This window comes from Pantherophis guttatus, chromosome 4 (genome assembly GCF_059756535.1).
Source record: "Pantherophis guttatus breed Tessera chromosome 4, ASM5975653v1, whole genome shotgun sequence".
NCBI lineage: Eukaryota > Metazoa > Chordata > Lepidosauria > Squamata > Colubridae > Pantherophis > Pantherophis guttatus.
Window position 1 is genome coordinate 114,023,859 of NC_142066.1, and position 24,666 is coordinate 114,048,524.

The following is a 24,666-nucleotide window of genomic DNA, read 5'->3' on the forward strand; positions in this document are numbered from 1 at the left end:
TTCCCAAGATTAGATATGGAATCTTCAAAACAAGCATATTAAGCTTAGTAGAAATTTAGTGTTATTATTTTAACTTTATTTTAATTAAAAGATGCCATGGGACCCAAATCACAATTTGTAGAGTACAAATTACCCACCTTATGTCGTAATATTTCCCAGCTACAGTTGCTGAGAAATAAAAGACAGCAAGATTTTTTTTTTATTTGATTTATATGCTGCCCTTCTCCGGAGACTCAGGGCAGCTTACAATGCATAAAGCAATAGCCTTCACACTTTTGTATATTTTATACAAAGTCAGCTTATTGCCCCCACAATCTGGGTCCTCATTTTACCTAACTTAGAAAGGATGGAAGGCTAAGTCAACCTTGAGCCTGGTGACATTTGAACTTGCAATAATTGCAGGCAGCTGATGTTAATAACAGTGCTTTAGTCTACTGCACCACCAGGCTCATTATAATGTTGGGGTTGCATAGTAGAAGTATAAATCAGTTAAGAAGCATCCAGCCAATTTATAGATCCAACTTAGGTTCTTCCATGGGTAAATAAAGAAATAATTGATTGGTAAAAGGTGTCTGGAGCCCCTGTCAGCTGGATATCTTTAGGATGCTATATTTAAGGCACCAGATTAGAAATTGGCACTCCATGAGTTCTATTCAGCTTTAGGTCTAAAGCCAGCTGGGTGACTGGGATCAGTTAATCTCTCTCAACCCTAGGAAGCAGCAATAGCAAATCATTTTGCCATTATATTATTATTTATCCTTATTGTCTTCTTTACTCCCCCACCTTTTATTGGTACTATTATTATTCAGATTGTTATTATTCTGTTGCTTTGCATGTACATTGAGAGCTCCTGTACTGGAGACAAATTCCTTGTGTCTAATCACAGTTGGCCATGTAAAGTATTCAATTTCTGAAATCCTGCCAAGAAAACTGAAAGGACTTGTCCAGGCAGTCAATACTGACTTGAAGTCATTTCCCTCCCCCCAAATAGCAGTTGGCTATTTGCAATAGATAGTGAGGTCAAAGGAATAGCTTGGTTCTATTCTTTGGCTCCTTATCTCCCCCATGCTCACCTCCCAGGCATCTACCTCTAGCTGTTTCAAGATGAGAAAGAACAGCACACATTGTTTGGATCTTTCTTTCCCTGAGCCATTACCTTTTAACAAGGATTCTAACTTTTAAGAGTGGAACCATTAAGTAGTCCCTTACTTAGATCAACTGAAAGTTTATGGGAAAATTTGCAAACCTCCGGGTTATCACAAAGTATGATAAATAAAAGTCAACAAGAGGAAGCAAAGAGAAGCAAGAAGGGGAGCTGGTTGAAGCTCTGATTGTATTTCTCTGCAGGAGCAATTAATAGCTCAAGTCCCAGTACTTTGTTTTGTGGTCCTTAGAACTCCTGAATCGTGGTGAATTACAACCACATATTTCCTATCAATTCTTTTTATGAAAAATTAAAAAAAAGAGATGTATTAATCCTCCAACAGGATTGAAGCATTTGTCAAGATCAAAAGTATTCCATAATACCAAAAGGAAAGAGATTCTAGATCAATGTTTTCCAAACTTGACAACTTTAAGCTGTATGGACTTGTTAGCTAAATTAGGAATAAGTTAGGAATAAATATTAAATATTTTAAAATAAGTTAGGATTTCTGGGAGTTGTAATCCACACTTAAAGTCCATACATCATTTTAAAAAAGTTGGTTGGGTGGAGAAATAAAGAACTTTAATTTTCTCAATATTCTTTAACATATAATATAAAAGACTGGGGAGGGCTTTGAAGTGATATATTTAGTAATTTGCCTCCTAATTTTCAAGTTGACTTTTAAAAAGCAGATATTCGAGTTTGAAGTAGAGGAACATTTCACAGGCTGGATAATCTTCATATACCAATTATTAAAACAACACCTATAATAATACTAGTTTTAAAATCCATTTATTGTACCAGATGTGACATCAACCTTAATTAATAATGTAATTAATAATGTAATTATTAATTAAGATTGATGTCATTGGAGATACAATTATTATTGTTACAAGATTATATTTTGGACAAGATGGTGAAAGGTTTTTAGAGAAGTGCCGGGGTGGGGAGAGAAACAGGCTGTCTTATTCCTCCCTCCCTTCTTCTAACAGTTCTCTTCAGTCTTGCAGGCTGTGTGCCAAAATCCCTCTGGAATTTATGAGTTATTTATAGGCAATTCTTCAACATAGCAAAAAAAAAAACAAACCCTGCTTCTTTTGAAGAGAAATGTAGTTTGAGTACATATTTGTGAAGCCAATCACTTTAAATATTTAAAGTAGCATATGGGCATAGGAAGTATAGGACCTACATTGACTCCTAAAAGTTAAGAATTCCCTGACGAATTCTCTAAGGTAGAGGCCTTATCTCAGTGGTAGTAGCCGGTATTCCTCCATCTGGCTGAGCAGAAGCAAGGATGTTTTCTGCTCTTCCATCTAATTAAGAGGAGCATAATTCTGGAGTTCATTTGCAGCTCGATACTAATGAGTGTGTATCACAATAACAGCAAAATAAAACATTCCATTTTAAACATATTAATGATTTATTTCTTCTTCCTCACTCTGGTCAATGATTGACAGTAAAGAACGTAGGTTATATGAGAAGTTAGTGTTGCAGAGAAATCCATCTGCCTTGGAAAAGACTTAGTGCTGCTTACAAAAATAAAAGTAATTCAAAAGAATTAAATTCTTAATAGCTTCGCCCTTTCACTTCTTATTATGTATTTGAGAAATAACACACTAATCCTATTATTTCAAAGCAATAGAGATGGGTTTTCTGTTGTATCTTCACAGGTAGATTGTGAGGTAGATTGGAGTTAAACTAGACTCAGTCACTATTATGTGGTGATTTGGGTTAGACTTCCCTAATATTACTTAACTCTGATCATTATATTGCTCAGTTCTTGTTGTATTACAAGAAGAAATGAAATATAGGATCTACATTGATCCCTAAAAGTTAAGAATTCCTTGATGAATTCTCTAAAGTAGAGGCCTTCAAGAAGAAATGAAATGAAACAGCATTACGTCCTTCACTCCCATAGACACTTACCTAGAGAGAGAAAAAATAGGAAAGTATTTAGTGGGACTATCATATCTTCTTGTTAAATACTAATTACTAATTATGAATTCTCTCATTACACACATACACACCAATCTGTTAGGAAGGACAAAATATTCACATTAAGATTATTGAAGGACACTTAGGTGAGATCTATTTGATGAGCTCTATCAGATGGGATAGATTCCTAGAGAGGATGAATGTATTGTTTGAATTGGATGTGATATGTGCAAGTTTTTTTTTTATGGACATGGCTGATTCTAATGCATTTACTGAATTTCTATCAATGAGGATTTTGTTTCAACAAAAATTATTACTATGTATACTTGCAGGACTTGGCAGATTTTCTTCCATCTTCTCTTCCTAGTTATAAGGCTCAGCTAACTACCTAACAATCAGATGAAATCCATCATGCCGAACCAAATGGACAGAACCAATTGAAAAAAGAAAATAAAGCAGATCTATCAGCCAGTGGTCATTAAGATCAAACAACCCTCACCCAATTCCTCTGCAATTTCACAGGAGAAATATTTTTGTGAATCCTTGGACATGTATTTGGCCTGACATTAAATACAAAGCAGCTTGCCATAGCAAAAAGCTATATGTGCCTATTCAGACTGTTGCTCAGGTGCTAAATTATGATAGACAAAGTCAAAGCTTTTGCTGTATTTTCTCATGGTCCTTTGTCTTTAAATCAGACTTGACAGCCTTTCAAATAGAAGGCATTTACCAAGAGAGATTGGTCCTTGAAGAAAAAAAAACAGCACTGAAGGCTAGAAATCAGATGCTTATTCTTTTTTTAAGAAAATGCCAAAGGATTTTGATTAGAATTAGTATAGGCCATTTTTTTTTAATTTTAGGCCATTTATTTATTTATTTAGCCCATTTTCAAAGCTGCACACTCACAAAATAAAATATTTTTGTAGATCTCTTAGAGTCAGAAATTGTGAGAGGATTACCTTATAAAGGGTCCATTGATTATGTGATTTATGATGTATTAAATGTGGAATCAAATAAATAAATACATAGATACGTCATGCATATGATTAAAATACATGTCTAGTGATTGATCAATCAAAGCTCTAGCAACTTTAAAAGTATTAACTCAATATTGGTTTTACTCAAACACCAGAGCACTTAAACAACATATTTAGCTCCCAGAATCTGTTGTCTAGGAGTAAATTGTTGAGAAGCTTTATTAAAAATGACATTGGCAAATACAAATAGTCCTCGACATGCAAGAATTCATTTAGTGACTGTTTGAAGTTACAACGGAACTGAAACAAGTGACTTATGACCATTTTTCACATTTATAACCATTGCCGCATTTTCATGGACATGTGATCAAAATTCAGACACTTGGCAACTGAGATTCCATGTTCTAGAACACTAACACTTTCTCATGTTATGCTTTTGATTGATACCAACAAATTAATTTTTTACTAATGCAATGAAAAACTGATTATATTGTTTAAGCTTCAATGTCATATCTCTCTTCACCCAAGTGCCAATCAAAGAAACCTTGACAGTTATCCAAAACAAATATAACCCCCCCAAGCACATCCTAAATCTGACCAACCACTGCCTATCCAACACATACTTCATCTATAACAGACAAAAATACAAACAAATAAAAGGAGCACCCATGGGATCACCTCTCTCACCTGTCATTGCCTCTACATAGAACACTTTGAAACCCAAGCTCTAGAAAAATCGGATCACAAACCCAAACTCTGGCTCAGATACATAGACGACACCTTCATAATCTGGCCACACGGGAAGGAAAAACTGGACAACTTCCTCACACACCTCAACAGCCTACACCCCAAAATACAGTTCACCATGGAAACAGAAGCTAACAACCAACTTCCCTTCCTGGATGTCTTAGTCTACAAGAAATCCAATGGCTCCCTAGGACACACCATCTACCAGAAGAAAACACACACAAACCGCTATCTGCACGCACTCTCACACCACCACCCAGCACAGATCAACTCCGTAGCCAAGACATTCATCTCCAGAACAAAACGCTTAGCTGACAAACAACACCTAAAAACCGAACTACACACTCTCACTAACATACTAACATCCAATGGATTCCAAAGAAATAAGATTATCAACCTAATCCAAAAAGAAACCCCCACTAAAATCCAAGACAGAGAACAAGAAAACAGCAAAGCCCTCCTCCCATACATAAAAGGCACCACAGACAGAATCAGCAAGATCCTCCACAAACACAACATCAAGACAGCATTCTGCACAAACCGAAAAATATCCAGCATCCTAAGAAACCCCAAAGACAAAATTGAGTTAGAAAATCAAGGAGTATATGAAATCCCATGCACCGCCTGCCCAACCACATACATCGGACAAACCAACAGAAGAATAAGTGCACGCATTGAAGAACACAAGAACTCAGTCAGAAAAGAGGAACCAACTTCTTCCCTGGTCCAACACCTTAAAGCCACAGGACACGAAATTGACTTTAAAAAGACCAGAACTATCGCCAAAACTGAACACTTTAACAACAGAATAATCAGAGAAGCCATCGAGATAGAAAAACGCCCACACAGCATGAATAAACGAGATGATACCTCCCGCCTACCAGCCATTTGGAAACCCACCCTTATTGACAAATGAGTCCCTAACACAAAGAATGACACCAGACTGACACTCATGAAAACCACAAAGGATGTCACCACGACACATCCACGCAAAAAGCAAACCCACACCGATGAGGCACAACCACAAACCAGAAGCCAGACCACAGCTGCATCATTAGCCACTTTAAACCCCTCCAATCCATACATGAAGCAAACTGACACCCACCATGAAGAGGTGGCACGACCACGAATGCGAAGCCAAACAACAGCAACGCAGCTCACCAGCTCAAATCCCTCTGCAATTCAGACTAACCCGAGCACAACCAAGCCCCCACCCAAACAGAACACACCCCATCCAATCAGAACACAGCCAACCCCTATCCAATCAGAGCACAGCCAAGCTCCCAACCAATCAGAAAACACCTCCACCCAATCAGAACACAGCCAAGCTCCCAACCAATCAGTTCACACCCTCACTGGCAGTTAAAAGGAAGAAACAGCTGCGATCACACATTGCTCCTAGAAGCATGAAGCTGAAAACACCAGCCTGAAGATGACGAATGAGACTTTGTCGAAATGTCGCCAAGACACTTCCAATTTTACGCGGGACAAAACCAGAATAACCAAAGCCCTACATACAAACACCCATGAAAACCTCAGAAAACATGAAGAACATTTATTGCTTAGGAAGAAACAAATCTATAAAGTCCTGCTGCATTAAACTTTTAGAAATCTATGGGAGTGTTTATAAGTAGGTAGAAGAGGTGAGTCTTTAAAGTATTTTTCTGAAACATTGATATCTTTTTCCAAGTATGCAAATAATGTTAAAGTATTTAAAATAAAGAGAGATAGTAATAAATTCCGAAAGGACAAAGGGGGTTCTGTATAAGAACCGTTTTTAGAAAAAAGATAATTTCAGGACTGGCAGTGAAAAAGAAAAGGAAAACCTTTGTTAAGGAACATTAAGAAAGACATCAAAATAAGACTTACATCCTCATGTTTTTAAAAGTATCTGTGATGAAAAAATATTAGGTATAATTACCATGCTACCATGAAACAAATATCAAAGGATAAGCAGAAAGCTAGAGAAACTTCCTGGGAAGTAAGTTTATGTTTAGGACTCTATATTAGGAAGAACAAAAGTGAATTTACTAGAGTGATAATCTCCACCACAGTACAATTGTAGACTGCAAGCCAGAGTTTGCTACTGACTTCTGGCCTTCCATTTGGTATCATATAGCTCACTGTGGGAATGCCAAAGTAGCTAGCCTTTTTTACTTAATCAGTCAGAGCTTTTCTTCTATTCTTATTTTAAATGCTTCTTATAACTGAGGCAAAAGAATCTGAAATATTTTGCATTATCTCAGTGAACACATGGCTTTGATTTGACTTCTTTCTATGAAAAATATCCAAAATTCTCTTCTAAAACATGGTTATAAAAATGCATTGATCCTGTAAAATCCTGGATAGCAAGGGCCCTTATTAGAACAAAATGGCAAATAAAAATATGTTAACACTATGTTTATAGGGGGAGAAAGATTTTGAGAGCCACAATCTGTACATTTTCAACAATATTATTCCATCTGACAATATATACGTGCACATATGCCAGTATACAAATTCTTTCAATTTGAAGGCAATAGAAGTGTTGCAGCTGGCTAAGTTCTATTTATTATGTAGAATATTCCCCATCTTCTCAACTGGGGATGGTATTATAATCTTAACAGAAACAAAATTACACTGGTATAAAAAATCACAAGAATGTATTTGGAAATATACAACTATGTAAACATTTAGAGAAAGCAAACATGGCTACATTTTCTTCACAATCAATAAATGCTGGGATCGGTTTTATATGACACTAGGATTTTCTGCTTGTACATGTATACATTGTCTGAGTATTGTCTGATAAAGAAATGTATGTATAACTACACATATCTGTTATCTCACATGCTGGTATAACCCATAGTGCTAGATTTATATTTGTCAGTTTTAAAGCCAAACATACGCACGTGATGAATTTGTCAGCCTTATTTCCTAGTTATAAAAATAATAATACCTTAGAGGATAATTATGAAAGAAAATAATCCACAATTACAGAATGAGAATAAAATTGGTTACTTTGAATTTTAATGTGAATTTACTAAATTAGCAAGTTCAAACAAATGCAAGAAACAAGCACCTTATTCTTCAAAAGGGAATTTAAAAAAAAATATTAGAGACCACCACCAAAGAACATTATCTTCCCTATGTTTCCATGGAGGCTTTTGGGATATAAAAAACCTTAACAAACTTATTTCTTAACTTGTACTTTAACACTTATCATTAAACCTTTACATTATATTATACCTCTATATTTAATTCCTAAATAAATATTTTTTCTCATTCATTGCAAAAAATTAATAGTCTTTTCTATAACCAAAATTTAACCACCTTGCAGTTAATTGTCTTCTGTTGCTATTAGCTAACATTATAACATTATTATCTAACAGGATGGCAACTTTAAAACATGCAGACTTTCCCAACATACTGGGGAATTCTAGAAATCAAAGCCCCCGTATCATAAAGTTATCACATTTGAAAAATGCTGTTCTAAACTGCTGTTGATGTATTGAGTTTGTAGGCTTTCAATCTGAGTTGGGGAAGGGGAGGAAGGCTTCACCAGCTGCTGGCTGGCTTTATGCTGTCAGCATCTCTGCTGGAATAGAGAAGCTGGAAATGTCTGGTTCTTCTTTCAGCTCTTTGGCAGTTGCTTTGTTGGACCTATGCCCAGACCTCCTTTGTTGTCAGTCACCTGCTATGCTGCACTGTATCCTGATAGCTGCTCCACACACAATGCTGCAAATTCTTCCTGTCCACTCTCCTAACAATCTGAGGTGCCACATTGAGGTGCCACCAGCATTTTCCTTTCCTAATTGGAGACCAGATGTAGTCCAGTTCAAAATGCCTTAAAGTCACATGGCAAAAAAAAAAATAGAAAGGGAAGTAAGAGCTTCTTGCAAAGATTTCCTTCTACATTTTTTAATGTTCTGATTCAATTAGGAACATATGATACATGTTTGTGTATACACACAAAATGATTGTATTATTGAAAATAATGTACAGAAAATGATATTTACCCTATGGTTTTCAAGCTATCTGTATTTACCTAATGGTACATGGAAACAACCTTGGTAGACAAGGCCAAGGAACAAAACCAAGGGAATGGTCAGATAAAAGGCAGCTTAGTCCACAGCAGGAATGTGGATGAGGCGAGCAGCTTAGAATGGATCTCTCTAGTTATGTGGGCCACTGGAGGTGGGAAAAACATGTACTTTCAGCCTTGCAAAATTGTCAGCTTTGCAAGGTAGATTAGATAGGAAACACAGTCAGATGAGCTAATTCTACTTTATTGTAAAGTTACATTAACAAAATTATGCAACTCTTGTTCTTATTTATTCTATTGACATTTCTGTGCCTGTAGTATAAAAACCAAAAGAGGTGATTTTTGAGTCAAGTATTGTCCAGATCTATTTTGCTTTTGTAACATATTTGATTGCTTGATATCTGGATTCTGATTATTTGTTAAGGCAAGGGAAAGAGCAGCAAGTTACTGATTTCTGATTAGCAATCAGTTCTGAAAGAATAGAAGTCTCAGCAGGGCCTGAATGAAAATATCTGACCAGCCGTGATTGGACTCAAAAGCAAAACTGTTGCAATTGTGTCAATTGGGATACCACCTGTAAATATCAAGGTTCTAGCATAAAAGGAAAAACAAATCCTGGAAGAAGGCAATTTTAAACTATTTTTATATTTCTCCAACAAAACTACCTTTTAAGTTCAGCAGCTACTTGACTTTATCTCCAAAGAAATGGGGAGGAAAAGACACCTGAACCCAAAGTGTAAAATCATGATGGAATATCCTGGTCTTTGATATTCCCATGTTCCTGGTACTTCTACAAATCTTTCGTTGTGATTACGGCAGTTTTATGAAAGTGCAGCTATGTTCAGCTGAACACATTAATACAAATTTCTCTTTGCTTAGAAGCTGAGATAAGACCTTAGCACTCAATATAGGAAGATATGTAGAGCTACCAGGGACACCAGGACAATAGTCCAGTATTGACTACCAGATGGAATTGTTTTTCACATTTGCAGTCTGAATACCTGTGAAGCTAAAAGAAGAGACTGAATGGATAACAATGGGCCATGAACAGCCTGGCAGAAGTTTCTTACCATTGAAATAAATTGCCACAAAGATGCATCGTCACTTATCTTTTCAATTGGCAAGATGACACTGGAAGAAGGAATCTTGGTCTAACAGTCTCTATTTACTACCTTTTATATGAAACAAATTAATTTGTGGGGGAGGGAAGAGGGTTTAAAGCCAAATTTTGGATAAAACAATGCCACAGCAGCTACTCTTTGATAAACACATTTAAGACACACTTTTATATGCAATAAATTGGTCCACTTTATGGCTCTGCCAAATTATCAACACCTTTTTGTTAAAAATGTGAAAAAGTACCTTATTTTGCCAGCATATGTTCATGCTCAAATATTATTCATTTAGATCCCATGTGCCCAAGAATGAATTATTTCATTTCTGATTGCCTTAACCACAGACATTTCATTTTAAAGTAGCTGTCCACCAAATATTTATTGTTCTGAATATTTTATTAAAATACTCTGAGTAAATTGATCAAAGAAGAATTAATCTTCTATGCCATGTGTTTTCTTCTCTCTCTTTCCTATGTGTGAACATTTTATCCTGTCATATAAAAATGCTAGCACATATACAAGATTATAACTGGGAGAAACAGCCCTAGTGAAAGCTGCGGTTTGTAATTGCAAAGTTAATTATCTTTCCTAAACCATCAGTTGTCACTTAGATAGACCAGATTCTAGCAGGCTCTCTAGGGACTGACTTTATTTCATTCCTAATGGCTTGGGACCCACCATTTTGCTGTCTCTGAACATTTGGTCACTGAATGCACCATTTATGGAGTATTGTTTAATTAAGGACAAATTAAGAGAACTGTGCATAGAATTTAATTTCATGTACTGTGTAAATTCTTTTAAAGAGGGTGCTAACTACAGGCATTATAACTTTTCATTAGCCATTGCTTCTACAATATATTGAGAGCGTATTGTTTGCAACAGTTACACTTTGTTTACTCTTTGGGGATTTTTCAGGCACTGAAGAATCTGCACATCATGATTTACTAACCCGTTATCTGCCACACACAGTTCAACATCTAGCCACAATTTGCAAAAAGCAGCAGGGCACACAGCATATGTTTGCAAGACTATAGGAAAAAATGCACTCTTCAACACAGCCCAGACTCATTTATCCATGTGTCCTGGGAGAAAGAGAGAGAGAGAGAAAGCCTACTATGATCAGAAGAAAGTCTAATAAATAATTCAGAGCAGCTGGATAAATGGGTGTACAACTTAAACACAATTATATCAATATTGGTTATACGATCTTTCCAAATCAAACTTGGGAAGCCCTCAGTGTTTAGAATTAACTGCATGGAATTTAATTGGCCCCTCTGCTGCCTCTGGATAGGAGACCTGTGCATGTGCTTCAGGGGTTCTACCATGCAACATATTATTTGTCAGAAAAAAACAATGTAGTCAAGAAATAGTGTATTTAGGGTGGTGTATTTCGTAGAGAACTTCATGCAGTGGAAAACAACAACAATGCTTCACTGTGAGCTCAGAAGAAAAGAGCCCTACTCAAAATGTTTTAGCCAATATTTTTGAGTGGTTGTGCTCTTATGAAAGAAGATACAATATAGTTGGAATGTTTTGTTAAAAATAGAACTGCCAAAGGGACTTGAAACAAAATGTGGCTTCATGATTTACTGCTCCAAAGTTACAGAAGAAGATGGAGTGGTGGTCCAAACTAGTGTTACAAACCAGGATTCAGCAAATTGAAGTGGCCTAGCTTACTTTGCACAGATATTCCCATTCTGATCAGTAGAAGAATCTCCTTTAGGGTGATGCTTCAGGATAGAAAAGTAAGGTGTTCCACTTCAATACATTGAAACAAAAGCCCATGGAGAGATGGAATTTCACCTGACCATTCTGCTTTAATAGAATAATGTCCAAATGCAGTGAAACAACTGATTTGATACAGCACAGTGGCACCAATGCACTACCTCAAATGGGAGGGGAAGGGTTTATTTTGCAAAGCTATAGCAAAAATTATTATCAATGAAACCTTTATCAAGTTTGGCAGATTCAGCATGTTAAAAACAAATCATGCCTAACAAATCTTATTGCCTTCTTTAACAAAGTGACTAAATTAGTGAATCAGGGAAATGCTGCAGACATAGTTTTCTTAGACTTCATAAGGCATTTGATAAATGACATCAGAGCCTACTTCTTGGTAAGATAGAACAATGTGGGATAGACATATTGTTGGATTTGCTACTGGCTGACCAACCATACTCAGCATGTGGTCCTCAGTGAAACTACATTTTCATGGAGTGAAGTATGCAGGGGGTATCTCAAGGTTCTGTTTAAGCCTTTAAATGATGTATATGAGTGGATATATGGGAAACTCATGAAATTTGCAGATGACACCAAGCAATGGAGAATAGGTAAAACTTTAAAGATAAACTCAAGATTCAGAAGGATCTTGACAGACTTGAACACCATGTCCTATCTGACAAAAAACAATTCAGTGCTGATAAAAGTAAGGTTCTACACTAAGACAGGAAAAAACAAATGCATAGATATACAATATGTGGTACATGGCTCAGCAGTAATAACTATGACAGAGCTCTAGTTGTCCTAGTGGATCACTATTTAACTATGAGCTAATAGTGTGCTGCAGCTGCCAAAAAAGCCAACACAGTCCTTGCTGCATCAACAAATAGTATCAAGATCATAAGAAATGATAGCGCCACTTGGAATACTGTGTCCAGTTCTGGTCACCACAATATAAAAAAGATCCTGTGACCCTAGAAAAAGTGCAGTAAAGAGCAACAAAGATGATAAGGAAGCTAGAGACTAAACCATATGCTGAATGGTTGAGGGAACTATGTATGTCTAATCTAATAAAGAAGAGGACTAGGGGTGACATGATAGCAGTCTTCCAGTACTTGAGAGCTCTCACAGAGAAGGTAAGGTTGACCTATCCTCCAAACCTGAGGACAGGATAAGAAATAATGTGTGGAAGATTATTACAGAGAGATCCAACCCAGAACCAAGAAAAAATGTCCTGACAGTGAGAACAATTAACCAGTGAAATGCCTCCAGAAAACCCACATCACAGGAAGTTTTTCAAGAAGAGATTGGACAACCATTTGTCTAGAATGATATAGGGTCTACTGCTCAACAGGGGGCTAATATTTATTTGACAATTCTGTACACAACATTAGGTTTATAAAGCATAATTGCTTTGAGTGAATTTCCTGGGGGAAGACATTTTAATCAAATCCTTTCTGGGGCAAATCTGTAATTCAGATCATAGAAGCTCAAGAAGTCTCTGCAAGTGATCAATTTAGACTCTTGACAAGAATGAATGTTTTATCCCCAACTACCTTCTGGGTAAGTATACAGGAAGAATGAGTGAGTGAGTGAGTGAGTGAGTGAGTGAGTGAGTGAGTGAGTCAGTCAGTCAGTCAGTCAGTCAGTCAGTCAGTCACTCAGACAGACAGACAGACAGACAGACAAAAAAGAACAGAAATAACTCATTTTGGAATTGCTTCATTCTTTACAGGGCTATTTCAGTTCCTGACCTTAAAAAGTATTCATGTAGTGGTTCAATAATTATTCAGCTATACATTCAACTTCACTGTTGTACACAGACTTACTAGGTGCCTGAGTTTGGCATCAATTATTTAGGATTGAGCTATTTGTCTAGTTATTAAAATTAATGATTCAGAAATTATAGCACTGGCATCTAACAGAAACTTGCTATGTATAATTGGGCAATGGAACCGCTTTTTGATTCCAAATGGTAGCTATAAAGGCATCAACATTAGCTTCAGCTTGAACTACTTCTCTTGAGCTCAGGTTTACCACCTATGTATATTAACTTTCACAAAGGTTGACTATACCCTTCCACAGCATATTTTTTTTGTTCCAATGGGTTTCTATTTATCTATTTATTTATTTATTTATTTATTTATTTATTTATTTATTTATTTACGCTTACAGAATATAAAACCACATTTAAAACAATAAAAATTAACAAAAAGAATCAAATAAATTAATATAATACAATATAACAAAATCACCCCTCACCTCCCACCCCCTGCCTTGGTGACAGCAGATCACACGAGCCATTTAATGGGCTCCATCCCACTCTGGGTTTCCCAGGCCCACTGGCAGATCCAGATGTTCTGCGCCTTCTAGAAGAGTATTAGAGTGAAGGTCATTCTGATCTCTGGGAGAATGATGTTCCAGAGAGAGGGAGCCACTACAAAGAAGACCATTCTTCTGGGTCCCACGAGGTGTATCTCCTTTGGGGATGGGGCCTCCAACGTTCCCTGCCTCCCCACTCTGATGGGTCAGGTAGATGTGACCGGCAAGAGACGGTCCCTCAGATAACCTGGTCTCAAGCCATAAAGGTGACAACCAGCACCTTGAATTGCACTGAAGCAAATCCGCAACCAATGCAGCTCCCGCAGGAGAGGTGATACGTGTGCACACCAGGGTCTGCACAAAACCATGCAGGTCACTGCATTTTGCAACTGGAGCTTCTGGATGCTTTTAAAGGGCAGCCCCATGTAGAGCATGTTGCAATAGTCAAGACAGAAAGTGGCTAGGGCAGGAATGACTGTGAGAAGGGACTGTTGGTCCAGGAAATGGTGTAACTGGCACACAACCCACAGTTGCACAAAGGTCTTCCTGGTCACAACCACCACCTGCTCTTTGAGCAGGAGTCGTGAGTCCAGGAAAAGCCCTAGATTACACACAGGGTCTGTTTGGGTAGTGGCACCCCATCCAAGACCAAAGGTGGCAATTCTCCCTGAGCCAACAAACCCCAAACCCAAAGCCATTTGGTCTTGCTAGGGTTTAGTTTCAACCTGTTGCTCCCCATCCAGCTCTTAACAGTCTCTAGGCACTGTGAGAGGGACGGCGTCACTTAACTCACCACAGGCTGAGATATATAGCTGAGTATCAACAGCATATTGGTGATACCTCAATCCATGGTGATGGGTGATCTCACCCAGTGGCTTCATATAAATGTTGAACAGGAGCGGAGAGACTACCGAGCCCTGCGGAACCCCGTAAAGCAATGGGCGAGGGCCGGATCTCTCCCTCCTATAAACACTGATTGAGAGCGGCCGCAGAGGAAGTAAGTGAACCAAGAAAGCACAAGGCCTCCCACTCCCATCCCCCATAGCCGCCCCAGGAGAATACCATGGTAGATGGTATTGAAAGCTGCCGAGAGGCTTTATTTATTTAGTTCTCTTTTCAAAGCCACTGCATCAATGATGGCATGGACTAGGGACCTTTTTATGAAAAAAGACCTGGAAATCAGATAAAAACTGTAAATAGGGTATGAGTTTTTCAGTATTATTGTTCTTTGAATAATAGTCTAGTACTGTATTAATCAGTTTGGTATAGTAGTTAAAACACAAGCCTGGGAACCATAAGAGCATAAGTTTTAATTCCAATTTAGGTATGAAGCCAGCCTAAAGATGAAAAGAGACGGAGAGATTTACAATCTCTCCCTCTCGGCCCTAGAAAACATGCAATCGTGAATGACTTCTGAAAAACTTTGCCAAGAAAACTGCAAGTATTGTATTTGATCATGCAGTTGCCAGGAGTCAACACTGACTCAAAGAGACAAGAAAACACTTTTTCCAATATAAATCACTTTAAATATAATATGAATTGTGTTCAATGACTTGTATTTGCTGTAAAGAAAGAGATCAACCAGAGAACATAAGGATAATTGTAATGGAATCATATCCATTATCCTTCCATATCACATTCTCTGGTTCCAATTTAAGTTTATGTAATCTATATGATATTGTACTTTGATCAAATTCAGTCCTTACACCGTTAGGTTTAGCAGACTTTTAATTTGTAGAATTGTGTTGGTCAGTACAGAGAGTTAATAATTAGATGGAATGAAAGCCCCGCTTTAGTGTAATTTAGGGATCAATGTCATTTTCCTCCCTCAGTTCCACCCCCATTGTGGGAGAACTAAAATTATTAGTATCCTGAAATCAGTTTTTTAAGGTCCCCCCCACCCCTACTTACCCTGAGAAATGGGCTTCTGTTTTTCTATCTTATTCCCAGGATGCATTTGAATTTGTTCTGCCTTTCTTTGGGTGATATTTTTGGTGATTAATGTTGTAAAGCGATACGGAAACGTTGATTGTTGCTTTTAACTGTAAATACCTCCATCTCTCTCCATCTTCATAGCTGCTGGAAAAAAATCCTCATAGGACTGTTTCTTTTTGATAACATTTCTTAGGATTTAAATTGATACATGGGAATTTTTTTAAAAAAAATATAGATAAGCAGAATATAATAAAATGAAAAATGGGACATTCTTCCATAACCCTCTGTTTTTTCATTCCTTTGATAATTTCCAGAATTTCTCAGTCCACCCATAAGAAAAAAACTTTAATATCAAAAGCAATTTCTTTCTTCTTCTTCTTCTGAAAGAGATATAACATAAAAATAAAAGTCCAGTATAGAATGTGTGGGTAGCCCAAATAATAGAAAATATGATTTTAGGAAGGCAGACTGCTGTTTTCCCCTTATTTTCTAAAATTTCATTGTAAAAGGCAGAGGTGAGATAACCCTGGGAGAAAACCAGAATAATCACTTCCCAGTGACAAAGAAGACGCTTCAGATATTTTTGGAATCCTAGGACGTTTTTTTTGTTGAATGAATGGAATCCATATTTCTGATGGTATATAGACACTTCTAAACATGCTTAGATATCTCCAGTGTGTGATTAAGAACACCAGGAACTTAAAAATGGGTCTCCATTATTCCCAGCCTCCCTTGTCACCAGTTTATCTTCCCCATAGTCTCAGCAAAGTACACTAGGGAGCACAGAAGGAGGAGATAAATGAATGGCAGGGAAACTGCAGACAGATGGCATTGGCAGGGAGTTTGGCTCAGTTCAGAAACACTCTCCCCTTGGTCCCAAGTTCAGCATCATACCAATGAAAATACATTTTTTAAAGTTTAGCAATTACAGATTACTGTGCATTAATATATAATGACTTTTCCCCAAAGTTTTAAGCAGAGACACTGCATGCCCCTTCTTGAAGGTAGCTTAATTAATACAAGTGATGAATTACATCAGGCCATTTTCCATTATCAAAATATATTATTTTGAATCTAATCTAGCTACATTTAAATGTATTTCCTGTTTGGTAAGTTACACACAAGTAAATGTGTTTAGATAACAAAGAAGCACAGCTTATTCTTTTCCATGTTTGTAGTTTCAGCTACTAATACTGAAAGCATATTTATTACTTAATGCTGGCATTTCAAATTCTCAACCCTAATGTCCACCCCAAACTCCATCGGGAACATGCAAATCAGTTGCATTTTCAGATTTTTACATTTACATTTCGAGTATTATTATTTCTATTATTTCAAATTTACAGATTTGCCTGTTCTGAAAACAAGTGCAGATGGGTGATTTTCTTCATGCAAGTGAATGACAATGCCACTCTATCTGAAATATCAAGCACATTATGGATTAGCATAATTTTAATTTGTTTATTAAAAAAAGTATAACAAATTCAAAGTAGAACAGTGGACTGTGCAAATATTTCTAAAGAAGTATTGAACAATGCTTGGTGACATATAGATCATATTCTTCAAATTGTTAAAGCTTCTGCATCTTGCAAGTGTGTTCAGTCACAGGCATCCGAAAAATGATGCAGCCATTTAACAACTAAAAAACATACCTATAATTTGAGTTCCTGCATGCTCGAAGGAGTTATGTCAAAGAACTAGCATAGCTCTAGTAGGCCATCTTTTGGTGCAGATATTTAGATGCAGAGACCATGTTGAGGACATTTGCAAAAATGTCTGTCCTGGATAGTTTCCTTATTCATAAAGTGGCTGTTCGTGATGGGCATTAGTCTTGTTAAGTAGACCAGAAAAGAAATCAACTCTACAGAAAGACTAAAATAACAAAATCTTTCCAGGTGATTGTGCTGTACTTTCTCTTCTTTAAACCTGAGTGAGTTAGGGAGTGACTGCATGAGCCGCTTACAAATGTTATCTTGTTGCTGTGGATTTAAAAAATGTTTCAGCCTAGGTAACGTATCTAATTCCCACATATCTCCATAAAGGACATCTTCCTTATTCTTTATGTGTCCAGTTTCAAAGCATAGTACTGCAGGGTGTTCTTAATCACACTTTGACTCTTTTCATTGTAGATGGGCCCAACAAAGCAATGCCTGCAGCTAGTCAACACTTTCTTTTCTATAGAAGCCTTTGAGACCAATGTGAAATGTAGACGCATTTCTTAAACAAAGATAATGTCAGGGACTATACTTTGCTTTGCATCGAGGTGAAATCTAAAAATTTTCCCTACTGGTTCTGTGGGCATGGCTTGGTGGTCAGATGACCCGGTGGGTGTGGCCAATAATAATAAATAATAAAAATAATAAACAAAGTACTCAAAACAATAAGAGGTACCAAAAACCAACTTTTACAATTTACACACACACAACACAACACAACTGACTCACACACAATGTAAAAGCAGCTGCACTTGACCCAAAATGGCCCCTGCAACAAGCAGGAACCTCACACAGCCACAAAAAGCTCAAAAACCAACTTTCACACTTTTACACACACACAACACAACACAACACAACTGACTCATATACAATGTAAAAGCAGCTGCACTTGACCCAAAATGGCTCCTGCAACAAGCAGGAACCTCACAGAGGCACAAAAAGCTCAAAAACCAACTTTCACACTTTTTCCACACAAAATGCCACATACAACTTTGTGAGATTTTGTGTGTTTGTGTAGTTAGAGTGAAACACTACAGAAACACACCAAATCTCAGAAAGCTACACAAATATTTTATTTTATTATTTTATTTTATTTATATTTTTAGATAAAAGCAGCTAAATTTAAAACGTCCTTAACTTTAAATTGCTGTCTAAAAAAAAATAAAACTCCTAAAAAAAACTCCAATTAACTATTTTTTTTAAAGTTCTCCTCCCCCAAATAAAACCCCAGTTACTTATCAAATTGAAGGCACAAGGCAGGCAGGCAGGCAGGCAGATTGAATTGCTCACTGATTGGATTGATTGCAGGCAGGCAGAATGAGTTGCTAGCTGATGCAATGGATTGCAGCAGCCGAAGCGAGGCAGGAACAGCGAGCGAGCCTGAAAGAAGCAGCAAGCTGCCAAGTGGGCAAGTGGGACCGGGCAATTGGGTGGGCATGGGCCGAGGGACCCAGGGACTTTTGCTACCAGTTCTCCGAACTACCCGCCACTACCACTAATGGATCACACGATCTGGTCCAAACCAGGGGCATTTCACCCCTGCTTTGCATCTTACATTTATCTATTTGTAACTAAAATTATCTAAAATCAAGTGGACCAGGAATTCTGGCATGCACTGTCAGCAAATTGATCTGCAAACTTTCCTTTGAAGTCTGCCTATACAGACAATATCTGTTATAATCCAGTGATTTAGATAACATTCTCAGAGCTAGAGGACCATTCAGAAGGCTGGATCTTTTCCTTCACTTTTTCTTGAAACCATTCTTCACATTATAGAGACATGTACTGTATAGTCAAATGAAGGAAGTTGAGTTGCCTAGTCACTTTGTAATTTGCCTCTATGAGGCTGGATTCATTCCATGTAGTCCTTGCTTAACCTCCATTTATTCAGTGACCATTTGAAGTTACAACAATGTTGAAAATATGGACTTGAGACTGGTCTTTGAACTTACAGTGTCCCTGTAGTCTTGTTGTACCTTCACATACCCTTGCTCCCCAGCAAAAGAACCCCCAGACTCATCTGCCTCACTAGTCACTCTTGAACACCTCTCCCATCCAATAGCAACTTGTCAGCCTGCTTATATAAACACCCTGGAATTTGCAATTTCCTGCTGGTTTCTCCATTGGTTTTGATTATTGGAAGTCAACGAAGTCAAGGAAGTTATGAGGAACCACTTAATTACCCACAATCATCAATTTATGATGGTAGTAAGAATTTCAGTGATTATCTTCACTATGTGATGTGGTTACATAATGTCTCACTTTAGAACTGCAGCATTTAGCAACAGAAATTCTGGTCCCAACTACTGTTGTTAATTGAGGACTATCTGTACTGCTGGATGTCAATAACAGAATTGTTCCCTATATGAAAGAAATTAACATAGGAAATAAGAAAATGATTTTTAGCAAGAGGTAGTAAAATTTACCAATGCCTTTTTAAATAAAAAATGAAAATCAGAAGGACAATAATAAGTCAAAAAAATGCAACATTAAAAATGGCTACACTGAAATGACATAGCATTAAAAATCTGCCGAAAGAGATTTAGGAATACAGTCCATAATCAAAATATCCTTCATTGGATAGCTGTCTATAATTTCAATAGAAATGCTATAACTGCTCATATTAGAACATCTGTATGCTAAGGGCAGCACAGCACTGCAGAGTTATCATTTGTAACTTCAGCCTTATTTATTCTCAGATAAATATTTCACATCATATAATCATTTACAAAAATACAATGGAGCTGGTGAGACAATCTTTTGTGAAACAACTTTGGCTACACTGTTAATTGAAACACTTCTAAGTTTTTTTGCTCCCAAAAGTCTGCTCCCTCACTGCATCTGACTTTTTATAAAATGACTGTAATTACCTAATTATTATCTCTAAATGTTTTCATCTCATCTTCGTGCAAGAAAAAAATCACACTAGTTTGTGTTGTTGGTTGCTGTGGGGGGTTTTCTGCTCTGTGTATACTTTTTTTTAAAAAAAAATTGAGTCATATATATACCCCTGAACAATGCAAGTTTGCTAAGTTATCAATTCCCTATATTCTTCCAGAGATTTTCAAAGTAGAGATAAATGACCAACACATTCCATCCACACTTTATTTGAATTGACTAAATTTATTTGACTATATGAGAATGGATATGCATTGCATATTTGCTCCTTTCAAAAAGTTATCACTTGCAGTTTTAACTACATACACACAGACAGACAGACAGAAAATAGACAAAAATGCTCATAGCATATAGCACAGAAAACATTGAAGGTTATCATACTGGAGATTAAATGTAGGACCATAGGAAAAGAATATGCAAAAATATTAGGACACACAATGCATACAAATGCAGATCCATAAACTAAGTGAAAATAAAACAAAAAACAAAAATGAAAAGTAAGGAAAACAAGTTTGGAAAGCAAGATGGAACAAAGTCAAAGAAGCTTAACTTTAGAGGGCCGTTTTAGACCATTGAACCTGATTTCTTATTCAGTTCAAGAATTCATATTAAAGTATTCCTTGCTGCCCAGCCTCTGCTTGAACACATCTGGCAAAAAAACCCCACACCCTCTCCTCCACTCTGGGTAGCTTGATTCACTAATAAAAACTATGTCAGAGTGCACACAGTGTGACTATTTTGAGACAACCCAGGAGCAAAATACAGTAAACAGTAAAACATACACGTACAAGACAAAGTCAGGCAATCAATCATCAACTATAGCACAGAAGCACACACAAAGAGAGAGACGCCCTCACAGGACCTCTCTTATATATACAGTCTCTTAAAGTCATATCAGCCCCAAAACCTTGCTGACTCATTCCCTCCTTATATCATTGTAGCAACTGATCAGTTCTTAAAGTATTTCCCTGACACTCCTCCCCTTTAAAGCTGAATGCTTTAACATATTCATGCTGCTTTTTATTTCTATTATGTCCTCATCTCCTGCTTCAGTTTCTACTCTGCTACAAACACTACTAGTGCCATTACTACTGCTGCTGCTGGAACTGCTCCTAATTTCATTTTCTAATGGCTCTGTACACTCTGTCTCCTTACTTTCTATTACATCCTTTTTACCCTCTCTTGGTTGAATACCTTCACTTTCTCTATTCAGCTCAGTCTGGTTTCTCTATCTGCCTTACATTCTCTTTAACTTCCTCCATTTATCTTGCTTTTCCTTAGGCAATGACCATGACCATATCTCTTGGTATTCATGGGGTTCATTACGAATACTACCTATTCTAACCCCACTTGCAGTGAACCGCTCAGGAGGTATACCTTTATTACTCCTTTCAGGTCTCCTAGGTATAATTCTGTTTGTTGGCCTTGAGTTTTTCCTACTCACAGGATACATCCTGGATTTTGCCTCCTTACAAACAGAGCAATCTAAGTACATCTTGCACTGCTTTGGCTTTGGCTTTTGCCCCTCAGCTAGGTCTGGCATCTTCTGCGGTACTCTGAAACTTGCATGCCCCAATCTCCTGTGCCATAAATGTATACAGTTGTCATGTGTGTGAGTGTTTGTAAGTGTTCGTGCACAATCATTCTCCTGCCTTCCTAGAATGTACAGACCATCCTGCTTAACCCTTTGTGCACGAATTCTCCCACCTTTCCTGATGGTGTATTGTCCTCTAGCAAACAGTATTTCATACCCTTGACTGTCTAACCTGGAAACACTTAACACTCAACAGATTATGATCTAGGTCATAAAATACATTGTCTAATGTTTCCCCTATCTCAGGTACATAGACTTTCCCTTCCCTATTAACAACAGATCATTGACCATTGGCCAAACTAACAAATGTTTGCTTAGCTGGTTTCATGCCAGAAAATGTTTCTGAATTATTAGCAATATGATGACTTGCCCCACTGTCCAAAACCCAAGTGTTCCTGGTGTTTTTAAATGCTGTTGCTACCGGGGAAAACATCGACAATGAAGAACCATTCCTCATGTGTCCTTATCTTGCTGCTCCTCTGTTTCTCCTCTCAGGGTAGCATCTCTGGAGATGCTCTGTAGAACCACATGTGTCGTACCACTTCACTGTGTAAACAGTCTCAGCTGCTCTGCCAGCATCCTGGGATGTTGCAGAAGTTGGCCTGTACTGAGCATTATCTCCTCCCTTTCCTAGTTGCCTCTCCAGTCATTTCTGTACTTCCTCCAATAATCAGCCAGTCAAATACGTCATTGTTAAGTCCCTCTCTTGCATAGACTCTAGGCTATTTACAAGAACGTCCCATGAAGTGTCCAATGAACTGAGCACCACTATACCTTGTGTGCCTCAGTAAATGTCATTCGTCTTTCCTCTAATTCTAGGAATGTCTTTCTCATAGCCTGCAGATGTCTGGACATGCTCCTTTATATATATATATTTATATTTATATTTATATTTCAGGAAGGTAGAATATTGTAAATACATTTTAATAACAAGGGTAGTTTGTCAGGGGAATACTTTAAGAGCTGACCAGCTGCTACAATGATATAAGGCAGGGAATTAGTCAGCAAGGTTTTTGGTCTGATACAACTTTAAGAGGCTGTATAAGAGAGACCCTGTGAGGGTGTCTCTGTCCCCATGTGTACTTCTGTGCTATAGTTAATGATTGATTGCCTGACTTTACCTAGTACGTGTATGTCTATGTTCCTTGTAGATAAACCACTATTTGTAAGACAAGCCTCCTGAAATATAAATCTATAATCAATATATTGAAGAACAGTGAACAGATTTTGAACTCTCAACTGATAACCTTTCATTACATCCTGTTACTTTCAACTCATTTTTTTTGACTTATGAAACTAATCCTGAATTTTATTTCAGTGTTCTAGGATATTAAGCATCCTATGGTAAGAATCCATGCCTCTTCACTGAAGTTCAGAACCAAGGACTGAAATTTGTGAGTCAAGGAGTTCTTGGAATTTGATTTTTCAAGTTGGGTATGTATCTATTTAATTTCTATTAATACAATATGTAGTTAGCTGGAGGCTAACTGATCAGCGTTGTTTTCAGCATTCCCAGAGTCTAAGAAAGGAGTTACTCAAAGAAATAAAGTTAGTTGATTAGTTCTTGACTAATCTTTGATGACTTTTGTTAATCACTGCATTACAGTTAATGTGTTTACAGATTGATCTATTTATATTTAGTCTAGAATTTCTACTGTGGAAATACAGTATGATTTGTGTCAGATTCTACACTGAGTTCAGCAGTAAATCTCAGCTCGCCAAACATTTAACCTCTTATTCAGCACTAAACTTGACCCCCTAAGATGACTTGATTAGTTAAAAAAGCTTTACTTCAGACAAACATGATATCTTAAACACAATGGTTTAAACATTACAGAACGCTGGTCTATTTGTGGTCCAGAGAATAAACCCCCTTTTTTTCTGAATAAATTGATATTTGGCCAATAAGCGGACCCTGCCACAGTGCAGGAATAACACTAGGAAGAAAAAGGAGGATATTTGGCAAATCTCTTGCTGGTCTCTGGTGGTTCTCTCAAACTCTGGAATTAGGGGGAGGGGGATTTGCCTAGCCACTCTTAGTATCTGCATAAATTATCAGGGAAAGTTGTTGATGAAATTGATAAAAACTTTCCACAAATCAGTTGGTCTGCTTGGCATTTATTTGTCTCTTTATAACAATCCATTACCAATTATCACATAGTTGCATCCCCTTTGCTCTACAGAAATCCACCATGCTATCTGCTCTTTCACATTGACTCTCATTTGTGAAGGCTCAAAGTTGTGTATTTTTCTCAGTAAACTTGAAATTTATTTTTGAGTTTCAATAGTGCAATATCTTCCATGCTTCTGGAGAATGATTGACATTCCTGTTGACTAGACTCGCTTCTTTGATTGTCTTTTTTAGGGATAGTTATTTCTTATCTTAACTTCATTTGTAACTCTTGTTCCTGATCAGCCTTTATCCTCTCTCTCTGGCTGGAGGGTGCTTCAGTCCTCTGAGTTTTTCTTCAAGCTCTACTATAAGTTTGAAATTGATATATGCCAAAGTTTATTTCTAATTTTTGCTTTTTCAGATTAACC

At 37.2% G+C, this 24,666-nt stretch overlaps 1 long non-coding RNA gene across 3 annotated transcripts in view; it reads right to left on the reverse strand.

Moving 5' to 3' along the window:
- Positions 1–2,540: 2,540 nt before the first annotated feature.
- LOC117655012 (uncharacterized) overlaps positions 2,541–24,666 on the reverse strand; it is an 81,951-nt gene continuing 59,825 nt past the window's right edge. For all 3 annotated transcript variants that reach the window (XR_015733977.1, XR_015733978.1, XR_009620933.2), the window contains 2 exons: positions 15,895–16,059; positions 2,541–3,070 (listed from right to left, as the gene is read on the reverse strand). This is a non-coding gene — a long non-coding RNA (uncharacterized LOC117655012). The remainder of the gene's footprint in view (positions 3,071–15,894; positions 16,060–24,666) is intronic.